This window comes from Pleurodeles waltl, chromosome 11 (genome assembly GCF_031143425.1).
Source record: "Pleurodeles waltl isolate 20211129_DDA chromosome 11, aPleWal1.hap1.20221129, whole genome shotgun sequence".
NCBI lineage: Eukaryota > Metazoa > Chordata > Amphibia > Caudata > Salamandridae > Pleurodeles > Pleurodeles waltl.
Window position 1 is genome coordinate 783,135,331 of NC_090450.1, and position 16,282 is coordinate 783,151,612.

Consider the following 16,282-nt stretch of genomic DNA (forward strand, 5'->3'; position numbering starts at 1 on the left):
GAAAATTCAAAAGGGAAACAAAAGTATGAAGGGGTTGAATTGGCAGAATTTTAGCTGATTAAAAAATTTGTGGGAGGTAGTTAGTGTGATGACACATTTAGTCATCAGAGGAGGAATTGCTAGCACAGGTGTATTAATAACAATTATTGATGAGTGTTCATGTGTTCTGAATAAGGGATTTGTGTAGAAAATAATAACGTAGAAAATAATGCACGCATTTGAAAATGTGATTACGAAGTGGCCACCAATGTTCACGAAGTATACTTACTAATAGTTTAATATTGTGAAATGTTGAAAATATGTTGATTAATGTACTAATCTGTCACATTAAAGGTTATGCGTTATGTTCTAGCTTTATTAATTGTAGGCCTTAACTTAGCGAAGGTCTTGGCCTAGTTGCCAGGCCTCATGTCAAAGCTGTATTTCTTAACATTTAAAAAATGGCTGTCCTAGAGAGTTAAATTGTGATTTTATATTTAAAAAGATAGGTATTATGAATTAGACTATTGATTATTATGCATATTTGCTTTTCCTTTTTAGGTACCAACTGCACTGTGTTGATAGAGCCCTCGTTAGATGTTTTTCCAAATTTGTGTTACTAAATTGTTTTGCATGAAGCCCAACATGCTGATGCTAATCTGGTGCTAGTTAAGGATCCTTACTAATAAAATTGTGCTAATAGGGAATAATGCTTGATGTATTTTTCTCCTGATTTTGAAAGTATGTAATCAGTTTGAAGCAGTTGACTTTATTAATTTGCACCGTAATCTTAGAATGTCTTGTAGTTCAAGCTTTGATTAGATTATGTTTCTTCCGCCACTTTGGACAGCCAGTATTGTTTCTGTATGTGTTTCATTTAATTTGTGGGATTGATCTACATGACCTTAGCATTGTTAATATAGGGAAATAAATATTCTAACTTTTATCAAAAGGTGTGATTATTCATGACTGAAAGGTCATGGTGTGTGACAATTACTGACTCTATTGATTATTAATGTTATTGATTACTGTTTGTTGATATATTGCATTGATTATTGATTTGCATATACTGGAGCTATGTTAAGAACATCTTAATTTTGAGTCAAAAGGTTCATCGACCTAGTCGCGTCCCTTTGTAAGTTTACTTATTAAGGTCAGATGAGCTAACACTATCTGTGATAAATGCTAAAGTGGTTTACAAGGCTTTGAACTGTAGGTGCCTTTAAACTAGAAGCCAATGTAAAGACCAGCAACCTTCAGATTTATGATCACATTTGAGGAATGAATGAATTAACCTTACTGCAAAATTCTGTATCCCCTGAAGCTTACACAAAGGTCTAGCTGGGGGTTGTAAGTAGCAAGTATATGCATAGTCAAGATGATAATTAATCTATGAATTAGCCATCAAAGCTCAAGATGACCAGGGATGAATGGAAAAATGTTACTTACAACTTTAGGTTGAAGAAAACCTGTTAAAAATACTGCATTGTTGTTTTCTCTGCTTGCCTCACTTTTAATCTCTTTCCTCGATTCCACTGAAAATCGTGGGTTAGCCTTGTGCCTAGGTGAGCTTTTATTAGTGACTTCTGGTATTATGCTGTTGAATGTGTGAAGTAGACAGAAGCAACAATTTTTATAAAGATGTTCTGTGATTTCATGATTTCTGCACATTGCTGTTTTAAGAGCATATGGGCCATCTTAGTTTCTAACTTCTCATATGCAGGATGAATTTTGGGTTATTGAAAGGGAAATGACTCTAATGTTTCAGGCCAATGTTGACTGAAAAGGTTACCAAACAATGGTCTGCCCATGTAAGGAGCAGCTAGTTTGCCATATTGATTAATCTTGCAAGAGCAAACATGAGGTCAGTGGTATAATCTGAACTGTATCGGCCCAGAAGATCTCATATAAGCTTCATATTCCATATGTAACCTAACAGTTGCTTGGATAGTTTGTCATAGGTAACATCTTCATTGATGTCACAATCCCTCGGATCATCACTTTGTCTCCTTTCAAGGCAAATTATCCTACTAAATTCACAAGGTTTTCTAACACATCTGCTGGGGCCTATGGTGGACAATAAATGCACACAAAATAAATGGTAGTATTATCAGTCACTAGGCAACATGTTCCCAGTACCTTGTTTAACAGTGAATCCTGTGAGACTAACTCAGTATGTTTCATTTGAGGTTTAAAAGCTAAAATACTCTGTTACCAATCTCTTCTTTTGTAATTTGACCAAAAGTAGTGTAGTCTTGTTGTATAGCTGCTGAAAGGTCTGGACCAGAAGCATTTCAGAGCCATGTCTCTGAGATGCTCAAAGGAAGAGTTCCAATTATCAGAGAGTTAACTGAAAACTTTCCATATATCGTTCCCAAGTGAGTTTGTAACTGACAGTGAACCAGAGAGTTGTTTATCAAGAGAAGCCAATTTAAAGTGTCAAAGATGGAATCATTCCTTGAATTATACAGTGTCTGCATGTTGCAATCCCAGGAGTATCCACCCGCCTCTGCTTGAGAGTAGACGGGCTTGCCTTAGGCACACTTTCAGTGGGCCAAAGGCAGCTTGTTCGGTTTACCAACTATACAGCCCTCACCACTTGTCTGAATAGCAAGACTACATCCTGTGGGAAATGTCTCCCTATGCAACATGGCCCCCAAGAGGGACTAATCTAGCCACTGGCCATGTTAACAATTGCTCACCTCAAATGTCTGCATGCAAGAGATAGGCATGTGACTCCTTCTCTGAGACATAAATGAGCTAACTTCTATAAAAACAACTTTTACTGTTGCCAGTCCCTTATTGAGAGCTTACAATTCTCCTGCCTATACTTACACCCCTACCCTAAATGGACAAGAATTGTTAGAACCTTAATACCACATTATCCCTAAAATCAATCTGCAAATCCCTAAAAGCAATCTCTAAAGTTTCCTAACAAACCTGGGCTATATAGAACATAAACTTTATATTTAAAATTTGTCAGCAGGAGATTATTAGTTTCAAGAAATTCAAAATGAGTGTCCAGCCTATATATAGCTTTTGTAGCTGTCTAGCTATCAACGCATGATAGGGCTGCTCAAAGTGTCTGCAGGAAACGTCTCCCTACACAAGATAGAATCTCACATTTCTTCCAGTACCTGCTGCAGGTGACATTCACTGTTAGGCAATCTCTGCTACATACATGTATCCAATTTGTCCACTATTGAAGCATTACCTTTTAAATTTACTGTCCTTCTCTGTGCTGTTTTCATACATCTCTGCACCTACTCCATTTACATCTTACTTCTTAACACTGTCCCTTTTGATTTTCCCTACACTCACCATCATAGATAAAAACACTTCAACCATGGGGCAGTTCATTTGTTATCCACAGATCATTTTGTATTTTCTTACAGCTGCAATTCAGTAAACCTTGATCTCTGATATGCTTCTACACTGAGGCATCAACTTGCATTTCAGTGCAAACTTCCTCAGAGAAGTTGGATACACCTCTGTCATTTCACCCTCATTTTGTACTATACAAGCATTTTTCTACTTTTTGGTAGATAATGTATGCTAATTTCTTTTTTTTTTTTTTTTTTCTTTTTTTTTAATAACTCAAATGTCTTATTTCTATTCCAGATTTAGAGCAAAAACCAGCATGAAGTCTAAAGTTTTTAGGGCTTCTTGTCTCTCAGTTCCTAGAAGGTGTCACTAGAGTATCACAAATATGACGTTTTTAATGTTGTGATACTTGAATATTGTCGCAAAAGTATTATGGTGCTGGGAATATCATTGATCATAATATTGGCAATAAGGATATAATTGTTTTAGGTATGGTTTTATATCATTGCTAAATACATTATTGCAAATAATATTGTTAGCAGTATCATTTTTATCAATATTTTTGTTTATTTTTCAGTGTATATTTTGTTTATTTGTGAGTTTAAAATATTTTGTAATGTACTTAATATGGGATGTTTTACATTTTTTTAAAATTAAAGAAAAATGAAATAAAATTGTTAAGGTTAGATAATATTTTTTAGTCCTGGGATTTTGGGTTTATAAGGGGAAAGGGTGTAGAGCATATATTTATTTGTGTATATTTTGTATTTTGAATATAACTGTTGAGAATACTCCCTTTTAGACCAAGGAGGTACGGCTAGTATTATATTTCTTGACCTTAGCACGGCCTTCAACAGAGTCGACCACCAAACACTTCTTAACAGGGTCCATAAGGCCTGGGTGGCAGAGAAGGCATTGGACTGGCTCGACTCCTTCCTGAAAGACAGATCCTTTCAAGGTTTTGACAGGAACTTCACCTCAGACATTCTTCTGGTCACATGTGGAGCGCCACAGGGATCTTTTCTCAGCCCTATGATTTTTTAACCCGTACCTACAACCATTGGCTGAGATAATTACCCCTTTCGGAATTTCCATAGTCTCCTATGCTGATGACGCCCAGCTGGTTTTCTCGCTCATCCCCGGCTCTGGTCCTTCAGCTTCTACCTTGGAAAGCTGTTCTGAAGCAAGTAGCCCACTAGATGAATAATTAATGTTTGAAGCTCAATGCTGCCTTAACGGAGCTTATGATCCTTGCGAGCCCTCTTTCTCCCCAGTGGGCCCTGAGATGGCAAGTTGTCTGGGCTCCCTGCCTGCCCTCAAAGGGGCCATAAAAAGCCTTGTAGTATATCTTGATAATACCTTTTCAATGGAACTCCCTCCCCCTTGCCATGCATGCCACAAATCATGAGCTCTGCTTCCGTAAATCCCTCAAAACCTGGCAGATGGTACTTCTTGCGGGTATGTTTTTTGGCTTGAACTAGTGCTGGGATGCCTTCGGGTCACCATGCACTTCACAAATACCAATGTATATTATAGTAATTATTTTACATATTATAGGTATGTTTATTTCTAATGGGTAATTTAGAGATTTAGGTGGTGATTACAACCCTGGCGGTCGGTGTTAAAGCAGCGGTAAAACCGCCAACATAGACAGCCACTTTAACACTCCGACCGCCAAGGCGGTACAAACAAATACCGTGGCGGTAACCGCCAACAGACAGGCGTAGGACAATGTACCGCCCACAGAATTACAACAGTCCAATCCGCCACCTTTTCTGGGGCAGATTCACCCCGTACAAAAACACGGCTGAAACAGGACTTGGAAGGGGAAACGCTCACCTCTACACACCCCACGAGGAACCAGGACACCATGGAACCCGAGCTCCAGATTCTTCCAGCCTTTATCTTCCTGCTCCTCTACCAGGAGCACGACGCCGGCAGCGAAGACCACAGTAAGTACTGCACCTACGACACAGGGGAGGGGGAGGGAAAAACAGTGACACACACATGCAACACGCAAAACCCCCACATCCACCCTCACCCACGACAACACACACACTAATACATCATGATACATTACAGTTACAGCCCCCAAACCCCTCTGGAAGAATGCAAGGACAAAAGGAAATGAGTCGAATGATTGTAATATATTCAAATACAGTAATCAAAAATATATACATATATAAAGATATGTACACTATAAACAAATATATACACCAAGAATACAAGTCCAAGGTATTCCACTATCATAGTCCGTGGACCACTGGGCCCAAAAGGCATGGGCGAGGCCCACACAAGATACCCGAACAAGACGGAGAGAACACTGCTGGGGCATCAGATAGAAAAACCTCAGGGGGAAGGGAAGGGGCGGCACCTCAGCCGGATGAGTGCACAACGCCAGATCCACAAGGGGGCTCCATGCCCTGGGGAGTGCAAAGCCACAGTCTCAAGTCTCTACAGTGGGTGGTTTGCCCACTGTTCAATCCTGGGGAGTGCAAAGCCACAGTCTCAAGTCTCTACAGTGGGTGGTTTGCCCACTGCTCAATCCTGGGGAGTGCAAAGCCACAGTCTCTCATGTGGATAACATTCTCCACTAGTTCTGGAGGGAGCTTTTTGCCCAGAGTGCTTCATCCTGCCAAGGACTGAGGTAGTGGATGCCTTTCTCCACTGGTTCTGGAGGGGGCTTTGTGCCCAGAGTGCTTCATCCTGCTCATGGCGGCCTCAGTAGCGTCTTTGGCGCTCACTGGCCTGCGGTGCTTGTTGAGGCGGTGTCCTGGGCAGCGGTGCTGGTGGTGGCGGTGTCCTGGGCATCGGTGCTAGTGGTGGCGGTGTCCTGGGCATCGGTGCTAGTGGTGGCGGTGTCCTGGGCAGCGGTGCTGGTGGCGGCGGTTTCCTGGGCAGCGGTGCTGGTGGCGGCGGTGTCCTGGGCAGCAGGGCTGGTGGCGGCGGTGTCCTGGGCAGTGGTGCTGGTGGCGTGGGTGTCCTGGGCAGCGGTGCTGGTGGCGGTGGTGTCCTGGGCAGTGGGGCTGGTGGTGTCCTGGGCAGCGGGGCTGGTGGCGGTCTTGTCCGCCGTGCAGATTTTCCCAGACTTGCCGATTTTACTGTGCCGCTTCCCCACCTTGGATGGTAGCGCAGCTGTCTCCACACTCCCTACTGTACCCTTGGGAGCGGCTTTGGTGGCTGATTTTATTCCTCTCTCCCGACGGGCACTGGCCAACTTTTTGTGCTTTACAGGTGGGGGGCTGTCCGTGCTCTGGCTCCTTGCCACACTGGCTGCCCTGCTGCCTGGCGCACTCCAGAAGCCGGTTACTACTGGCACCACTGGTCCCGCAGATGTTGTGGCTGAGGTGCTGGGTTAGGACCTGGAGAGGCGGGCCCTAGGAGACTGAAGGGGTGGGGGAGGTGAGGGGAAGAGGTCAAGGTTGGACAGGAAAAGTTTTGGGACACCCTGGGATGGGTAGATGGAGGGGGTTTGGGAGTGGAGGAAGAGGTAGTGGTTGTAGTAGGTGTACGTTTGGTGACTTTGGGTGAAGGTGCACGGGCTGGAGGCTGTCGTGAGGTGGATGGCTGTTGGGTGGGTGTGTGGCTACGTTTGTGTACCTTGGGAGGTGGGCTCACAGACACACGGGTAGAGGACACAGGGGATGTGTGAATGGTAGTGGGGGTGGTGACTGCACGTGAGCGGGGTGTGGTGGTGGGTGTGCTGGTGATGGACGGAGTGGCTGAGGATGTAGTGCATGCAGGTGTGAGTGGAGACGACATAGGGAAGGAGGAGGGAGACGAGGAGGAGGGGGACACAGTGGAGGCAGTGGATGTTGGTGTGTCTGCATGAGTATGATGCTTGCGTGAGTGCCTGTGGGATGTGTGGTGCTTATGTTTGCCAGAGCTTCCCTTGTGTGTTGAGGTGTGTGCATGCTGGTCTGATGGTGTGCTTGAGATAGGCTGAGGTACAGGGGTTTGGGTCTGGGTGGAGGAAGTTGGAGGGGGGAGGCTAGAGACAGGGACAATGGCTGCCATCAGTGCTGAGGCCAGAGACTGAAAAGCTCCCTGATGGGCTGCCTGACCAGAATTAATTCCCTCCAGGTATGCATTGGTTTGTTGCAACTGCCTCTCTACACCCTGTATGGCATTCAAAATGGTAGACTGCCCAACAGTGAGTGACCTGAGGAGGTCAATGGCCTCCTCACTGAGGGCAGCAGGGGTGGCAGGGGCTGAGGTTCCTGGGGCGAAGGAGATGCCCACCCTCCTGGGTGATCGGGCACGGGCTGAGGGGCTGCTGTGAGGGCAGTGCTGGTAGGGGGGTGGCGGATCTACCTGTAGATGCGGGGGGCACAGATGGGCCTGCCACCGCAAGGGAGCTCCCATCAGAGGAGGAGTCCATATCGCTGGTCTCAGCTCCTGTCCCCGCCGTGGAGCTCCCCTCACCCCTCCGTCCCACTGGTGAATTCAGACTCCGTTGTGTCGCCCTCCAGGGCCATGTGGGATGCAGCTCCCTCCTGCTCCGGTGCCACTGCTCCTCCGCCTGATGATGCTAATGCACACAATAACAGGGAGACCACAAAAAGGGGGGGTGAAGACAGAAGAAAGACATGTTCAGTGCATGCAAAACCGCTACCGTTGGCAGACACTACAGACACAGAAGCTCCCTGCACTACGCCGTGCACTTGGAGTTCCCTAATCAATCCAAGGGACATGGGTTACAAGGCTATGCCCGATTGCTGCACATGTGGATGTCACAGGAGCCTGCCTAGGTGTAGTTGGCAATGTACACAGGTGGGGTGAGGTGCCACAGGGCCTGCCTTAAGAAGGGACCTTGCCTACTAAGCTCGCCCTGGCCTAGGGGAACCCACAGCCCACCTCCCCCACCCAGACACCTCCAATGCACGCTGAATCAGCAGAATGAGAGTGTACTCCCCCCCCCCCCCCCCCTCCCCTTGTGGCTGCTGTGATGCCCTCAAGCGCCCATCCAACTCCGGGTACGCCACCGCCAGGATCCTGAACATCAGGGGGGTCATGGTGCAACAGGCACCGCTCCCACTTTGGGAGGCCATACCCAGCTGGGCCTCCGCCGTCTTCTTGCTACAGGGGCGAATGTCCTCCCATCTTTTCTGGCAGTGGGTGCTCTGTCTGTGGTAGACCCCCAGGGTCCGGACTCCCTTGGCGATGGCACACCAAATGTCCTTCTTCGGGTGAGCCTACAGGAATAGTACAGGGGAAAAGGAGACGATATTACCGTCCGCACCGTCACAGTCATTGGTCCGCATCCCTACCCTTGCCATGACGCACATGCACTCACCGTTGTTTCATGCACGCCTCATTCTCACCCCCCATCTTTCATCCACACCACTCCACACAGGCATTGCCCATACAGCATGCCCACAGTGTACTTACCTGTTTGTCTGGAGGACCGTAGAGTAGCGTGTACTGGGGGAGGACCGCATCCACTAGTTTCTCCAACTCCTCCATGCTGAAGGCAGGGGCCCTTTCCCCAGACATACGAGCCATTGTCTCTTCCAGACTGAGGTCACAGCAGCACTTGCAGTGTAGGTCCTCTCCTGTCGAAGATCAGGTATCAAGTGATTGAACAGAGAGAAAATGGTGGTCACGTCCGCAGTGGTGCGTACCGTCACCGCCAGCGTACATCGTCATTGGCTCCTGGGACCCATAGGGTCCAATGTTAACCAATGCAGGATAGCGCCGCGGTCTTCGACCGCCTACCGCGACGGTGTACAGCGCCAGCGCAGTTACCTCCTATTCCCTTGTCCCACTTTACAGGTCAGGCAGCTGCCATTTCATGGGCCCACATGGCATTATTTTGGACTGCGTCACACATATCTAGGCCTTGCTTAAACACTAATACAGGCATGTGTCGATTTGCTAATATTTTCCGATTAAGCTGTGTTTACCTACCTCAGAGTTGGTTGACTCTCTGCTCGCTCTTCTCCTCCATAGGCACAGTCAGCTGGGACATGTGAGGAGATGGCGGCATCCTCCGGTGTACAGACCACTGGTGGACCTGTCGACAATAGATGAGCGACATGTGATCATCACCTACAGACTTGATCGTACCACAATCCTGGAACTGTGTGCCCATTTGGAGCTAGACCTGATGTCAGCTATCCGCCATCACACAGGAATCCCCCCCTCAAGCGCAGGTGCTGTCAGTACTCCATTTCCTAGCAAGTGGTTCTTTTCAAACTACAGTGGCCATAGCATCAGGGATGTCCCAGCCTATGTTTTCCAACGTGTTGTCCAGAGTGTTGTCTGCCCTGCTGTAACACATGCGGAGCTACATCGTTTTCCCTCAGGTGGAGGATTTGCCTACAGTGAAAGGTGATTTCTATGCCCTGGGACATATCCCCAACATCATAGGTGCCATTGATGGGACACATGTGGCCTTGGTCCCCCCCGCAGGAGTGAACAGGTGTACAGAAACTGATTTGATGAATGTGCAGATGGTGTGTTTGGCAGACCACAGACCAATACATCTCCCATGTGAATGCCAAATTTCCTGCCTCAGTGCATGACACTTATATTCTAAGGAATAGCAGCATTTCTTATATGATGGGGCAACTCCAGAGGCACCGTGTGTGGCTATTAGGTGAGGACATGGACCCAATACAGTGTGACTAGGTGTCTGGGGATGTCCCTATGAGTTAGTGTGTGTCTAACAGTTGTCCCTCGTTATTTGCAGGTGACTCTGGTTACCCCAACCTGTCATGGCTACTGACCCCAGTGAGGAATCCCAGGACAAGGGCAGAGGAACGCTACAATGAGGCCCATGGGTGAACTAGGAGGATTATAGAGCGGACCTTCGGCCTCCTGAAGGCCAGGTTCCGGTGCCTCCATATGACAGGTGGTTCCTTATTCTACTCACAAAAGAAGGTGTGCCAGATCATCGTGGCCTGCTGTATGCTTCACAACTTGGATTTGCGACAGGTGTCTTTTCTGCAGGAGGATGGTCCAGATGGAGGTGTTGTGGCAGCTGTGGAGCTTGTGGACAGTGAAGATGAGGAAGCAAAAGAAGAGGACATAGACAACAGGAACACGATGATCCTGCAATACTTCCAGTGAGACACAGGTAAGAAGACAACACTGCCTGCTACATCTGATTTAATTCTACTACCTCTCATCTGTCTGTCATTTTCACCCAGTGTATGGTCACTGAGTTGTCACTTTCCCTTACGATTTCACAGATGTGGGTCCCACTGTGTGACATCTGCTTTGTTTCCACATGGACTAGAGCTGTGTGACATAGGTATGTTGACATTACATTTGATATAGCATTTTGCCACTGATATTGCTAATACACATTTTCGAAAGCACAGACAGACTCCTGATTGCTTTGTGATTTAAGGGTGTTTATTTAAGTGCTCAATAGTGGACGGGGTTGTAAAATGGTCAGGGGTGATGGTGTAGGAATGTCCATGGCAGAGTCCAGTCTATTAGTCTCACAGGTGCATTGTCCAAAGGGGCATAGGAAGTGGAGCTAGGGCAGTTTAAGTATGGACAGGGTGACAAAGTGGGACAGAAGGATGACAATCAGGGTGGTCTCATTTCTTGGCGGGGGTCTTGGCATTGTTCTCTGTCTTTGTCCTGGATCTCAGGGACCGCTTGCGGGGTGGTTCTCCATCTGCAGAGGGTGGGGTGCTGGTGTGGTGGTCCTGTGGCGGTGCCTCCTGTCCACTAGTGCCGGCGGAGGTGGTGGGCAGTTCATCGTCCAGGCTAGTGTCAGGGGCCCCTTGTTGTGCCACAGTGTCCCTCCTGGTGTTCACAAGTTCCTTCAGCACCCCTACAGTGGTGCCCAGGGTGGAATTGATGGATTTGAGTTCCTCCCTGAAGCCCAAATACTGTTCCTCCTGCAGCCGCTGGGTCTCCTGAAACTTGGCCAGTACCGTTGCCATCGTCTCCTGGGAATGGTGGTAGCCTCCCATGATGTTGGAGAGGGCCTCGTGGAGAATAGGTTCCCTGGGCCTATCCTCCCCCTGTCGCACAGCAGCCCTCCCAGTTCCCCTGTGTTCCTGTGCCTCTGTCCCCTGAACTGTGTGCCCACTACCACTGCCCCCAGGTCCCTGGTGTTGTTGGGGTGGTGGGTTAGCCTGGGTTCCCTGTAGTGGTGGACACACTGCTGATTGACATGTCTTGGGGACAGAGGTATGGGCCCGGTGGGTGCTGTGCCGGTGTTTCCAGGGGGGGGGGTAAGCTCTGTAGTGGCCTGTGCCACTGTGAGGGGAACCCACTGTCCCGAGGTCCCAGATGGGCCGGGCTGGTCATCTTGATCCAGTTGGACAGAGCTGCTGTCATCACTGTGGGCCTCTTCTGTGGGTGGAGTGGACATATCTGGACCCTCCTGTCTGGTGACGTTCGGTAGGGGTCCTGCAGGGGTGTAAAGGCATGATTATTGCATCTGTGTGTGCCATGGTGTGCAATGGGTGGGTGACCATGTACCCCAGTGCTGGCATTCCTGTATAGGACCTTGTGTGATAATGGTTTAGGGCGGTGTATGGGTATGTGCATTGGCCATGCTTTGGTGATGGGTGTCCATGCTTTGGTGTTACATGCAGGGCTTGGATTTGGGATGTGTGGTTTGTGATATTGGGACATATGTGAGGAGTTGGAGTGATGGGGGTGAGGGTGAGGGTGGGGGTATGTGATAGCATGCAGGTGGGTCGGGATGAAGTAGTTAAAGGTTTTACTTACCAGAGTCCATTCCTCCTGCTACTCCTGCGAGGCCCTCAGGATGCAGTATAGCCAAGACCTGCTCCTCCCATGTAGTGAGTTCTGGGGGAGGAGGTGGGGGTCCGCCGCCAGTCCTCTGAACCGCAAGTTGGTGTCTTGAGACCACGGAACACACCTTCCCCCGTAGGTCATTCCACCTCTTCCTGATGTCATCCCGTGTTCTTGGGTGCTATCCCACTGCGTTGACCCTGTCCAGGATTCTTCACCATAGCTCCAACTTCCTAGCTATGGTGGTGTGCTGCACCTGTGATCCGAATAGCTGTGGTTCTACCCGGATGATTTCCTCCACCATGACCCTGAGCTCCTCCTCATAGAACCTGGGGTGGTGTGGGTGATGTGTGGGGTGGTGTGTGTTGTAATGTGTGGGGTGATATTTAGAGGTGTGTTGTGTGAGGTGCTTGGATGTTGTGTGAGTGATGGTGTTGAGTGCCTGTGGATGCTAGTTTGCAGATGGTGGTGTCTCTCTCTGGCCTTCAGTCGCAATTGTTGACTTAAGGGTCTGTGGGTGTGTGTTTTATATTGTATTGGGTGTGTGAGAGTGTGTGTGTATGTGTATCAGGTGCTTGTATTTGGAATTGTCCAATGTGGTAGTGTTTTGTAAATGTGCGTGTATTTTGAGCGCAGCGTTGTGTACCGCCAATGGAATACTGCGGTTGAAAGACCACCGCGTGGATTCGTGGGTCATGATAGTGTGGGCGTATTCCTGTTGGCGTGACGGTGGAGGTTTTGTTATCATCAGTTTATCACTGACCTTTGGTGTGGCGGACTTGTGTGGGTGTCTGGATTTTGGCGGATTCCGAGCTGTGGGTCATAATGACCGTGGCGGAATTCCACAGCCGCGGCGGTGTGTTGGCGGTCCTCTGCACGGTGGTAAGCGGCTTTTACCGCCAATGTTGTGATGACCCCCTTAATGTTTTTCTGTAAAGATGGATGTGTTATGTTTTTTACATTTTTACATTTTTAAATAGAAATGTAACTATCTTGGGTTTTTATATTTTGTATTTTTTATATGATTTTGATTCATATGTTGAATATGCATTGTAATGTTTTAAAAAATATTTGTAATTTTTGTTTTTCACCTTAAATAATTGTATTACTTAATGTATAAATTTAGTTTACAATTTGTTTACATTGTTACAGTACTAGAAGTATTTTAAATCGTTTTTTAAATGTTTACATTTGGAAAAATGTTATAAAATATCACAATATTTGATTTTGTGTTAAAACATAGATATTTATTAGGGTTGTAGATGGTGTTTATTGGAATTAGAAAAATATCTGCGAATTCTTTATTGTTTTAAATGCTTTAATGTTAACTTTTATGCACAGTTCTTATGAGTTTGCTACAGCTATATATGTATTATAATTATTTGTAGTGTTTTATTTCTTTAGTGGGATAGTAAATAGGATCTCTTTAGGGTTCAGAACCTTCCCGAAAATGGTTTTGTTTGCAGTGGTAATTGCACATTTGACCCCTGTGGTGTCCAACACATCAATCAAGATGGTTTAGTTTGCAGTGAGAATAGTAAATCTAAACCCTTTAGGGCCTCATTATGAGGCTGGTGGTCCTACTACTGCACTCCAGGTGGTTGGGCCACCACATTACAACTCTGGTGGTTGGACCACCTCATGACCGCCATCCCTGCCAGGAACATTGTTCCCGATGGGCTGATGGTGGTCGGATTCACAGTCAGCCACAGTGGCACTGAACTCGGTGCTGCTTTGCTGATCACGACTCCACTTTCCAGTGTGAGGACCACCGGGGGCAGACAGTGCTCATTCCGAGGGTCCTGGTGTGCTACGGTATTGGCCTCTGCTCCCATAGAGGAGCCGAGGCCAATCCTGTAGCACTGTTCTCGCCGGGCAGCCCGGCAGGAACATCATAATACAATGTTCCCGATGGTCAGCCCGGCGATAACATTGTAATACGACGGAGGGGACACCACCAGCATGCGGCAGCGTACTCCCCACAGCATTGGCAGTCGCATGGTGGGACCACCAATGTCATAAAGACGCCCTTAATGTCCAGCACCATCCCCAAGTTAGTTTAGTTTAGTTAGTTCAGTTTGGAGTGGGAATAGTAAATGTAACCACTTTACTGCCCAATACCTTTCCAAAGATGATTTAAGTTGAAGTTCTAGCATACTGTATTTATGTAGTGTCTAAGTATTTTGAGTAAGTATTTTATATTATAGGGTTTTAAGTTTATTAAAGCTATTTTGTGTTTGTTTATTGTGATCTTTGAGATATGTATACATTTGGTTTAGATAAGTCAAGTGTTTAAGTATTGTTGTAGTTGATTGTGGTTTGGTTCTTGTCTTCAGTGTTAGAAAGGGCACTTTATGACTACATATTTTATTAACAAATATTAGTATTTGTTACATGGAATTTTCTAATATTTTCTTATGCATATTCATTTTTAGCATATTAAACCATTGTTTTGTAAACATGCAGTTTTTCAAATGTTAAATATTTTTAATTAAATTATTTATGCATTCTTATGTAACTTTTTTATTATTTTTTTGCAAGTTGTATATTTGTTCACATATGGATTTGTCACTAGTACATTGCATTTAAACATTTTTACATCATATATATATATATATATATATATATATATATATATATATATATATATATAAACTGAAAAAGTGCTCACTATTGGGCTCCTAGAGGCCCAAGAGGGGTGGTGCGTCATAAACGGGCAGAGCACTCCGGTTAATAATTTCAACAATACAAAAAACTTCCGCAGTAAGATGCACTCTCAGGAATTCACAAAAATAAAGTGTTTATTAACACAACGCATTTCGGCTGTCAAGCAGCCTTGATCACGTGTATAGTTCTACCAATCTACACCAAGTTTAAATACCCTCCGAATACTAACGTCAAAATAGGACTGCATATTATATTAACATTCCACAAATAGGAATGGATCTATGGGAAATGAATAAAAAACTAATTCAATATAAATAGATAAATTAATACTTCTCCATATATAAACAAGAACATTTATCTCATAGATAACAATTGAAAGGATTATAATATCACAATTATCTATTTATATTGAATGAGTTTTTTATTCATTTCCCATAGATCCATTCCTATTTGTTGAATGTTAATATAATATGCAGTCCTATTTCGACGTTAGTATTCGGAGGGTATTTAAACTTGGTGTAGATTGGTAGAACTATACACGTGATCAAGGCTGCTTGACAGCCGAAACGCGTTGTGTTAATAAACACTTTATTTTTGTGAATTCCTGAGCGTGCGTCTTACTGCAGAAGTTTTTGTCTTGTTGATATATATATATAAATGTGTGTATATATATATATATATATAATTTTTTATAATGTATATTTAAGTAGTACTTTCTGATATATATTTGTTACATATACATTAATATTGGTTTATTTTATACAATTTTCTTAAACATATATTTTCTTTAACATTTATTGTAATGCTCGCATTTATATTGATAAAAATGTATACTTTTTTTCTATTAGGCGGTCATTTTATTTACTACCTGTGTGTTGTATTCTACTTGCATCTTACATCATTGTTCAGTGTTTTTGTTTTTCCACATAGGTGCAGTTCCCTGCAGCTGCTTAAGGTTTAAGGTAAGCCGTATTGAAACTTATTTCTTAATGTCTATTGTTGTGGGTGGGGGGGGGCAACAGGTGTTTTCACTGCAGTGGAGATTTAGTTTGTAGTTTTTGTTTTGTGTTGAGCTGGTTAACACTTTGGCGCAACCTAGTATAATGTGGTATGCCTTTTTGTAGTTTGTATATTTTCGGTACTTATAGTGGTTATAGTTATGTTGAAAATGATTGCTCTGTAAAGCTGTAGTTTTTGTAATGTGTTTAGCGTGTATGTTTTGTGAGGGTCACTATGTTCCTTTCTCATTCAATGATATTGAGTCAGTGTGCAAGATTTTTTTGGATGCACTTTTTGAAAAAATGAATGTTCTTTTGGTTAAGTTTTAACAAATATATTTAAATGTCCTATTCTTTTTCAGTTTTCATGGAGCATTTATTATGTAAATGTTTTTGGGGGGTTGTATGGTGTATGGACTATTTCCGTGGATTTACTTTTGAACCTGAATTTTTGCATTATGTTTGGTTTTTTTTTTCTGGATTGATTTTTGTGTTCAGTCATGGTAGATCATGAACATCTAGTACAAAGCAGTAAGTTCAATTTGTCAATCTATTTTGGGGTGGGTAATGTTGTTGCAATATTGATT

At 44.9% G+C, this 16,282-nt stretch overlaps 1 long non-coding RNA gene across 1 annotated transcript in view; it reads left to right on the top strand.

Moving 5' to 3' along the window:
* LOC138266107 (uncharacterized) overlaps window positions 1-16,282 on the top strand; it is a 301,371-nt gene that overhangs the window by 118,078 nt on the left and 167,011 nt on the right. Inside the window, exon 2 of the long non-coding RNA XR_011199462.1 lies at window positions 15,628-15,659. This is a non-coding gene — a long non-coding RNA (uncharacterized lncRNA). The remainder of the gene's footprint in view (window positions 1-15,627; window positions 15,660-16,282) is intronic.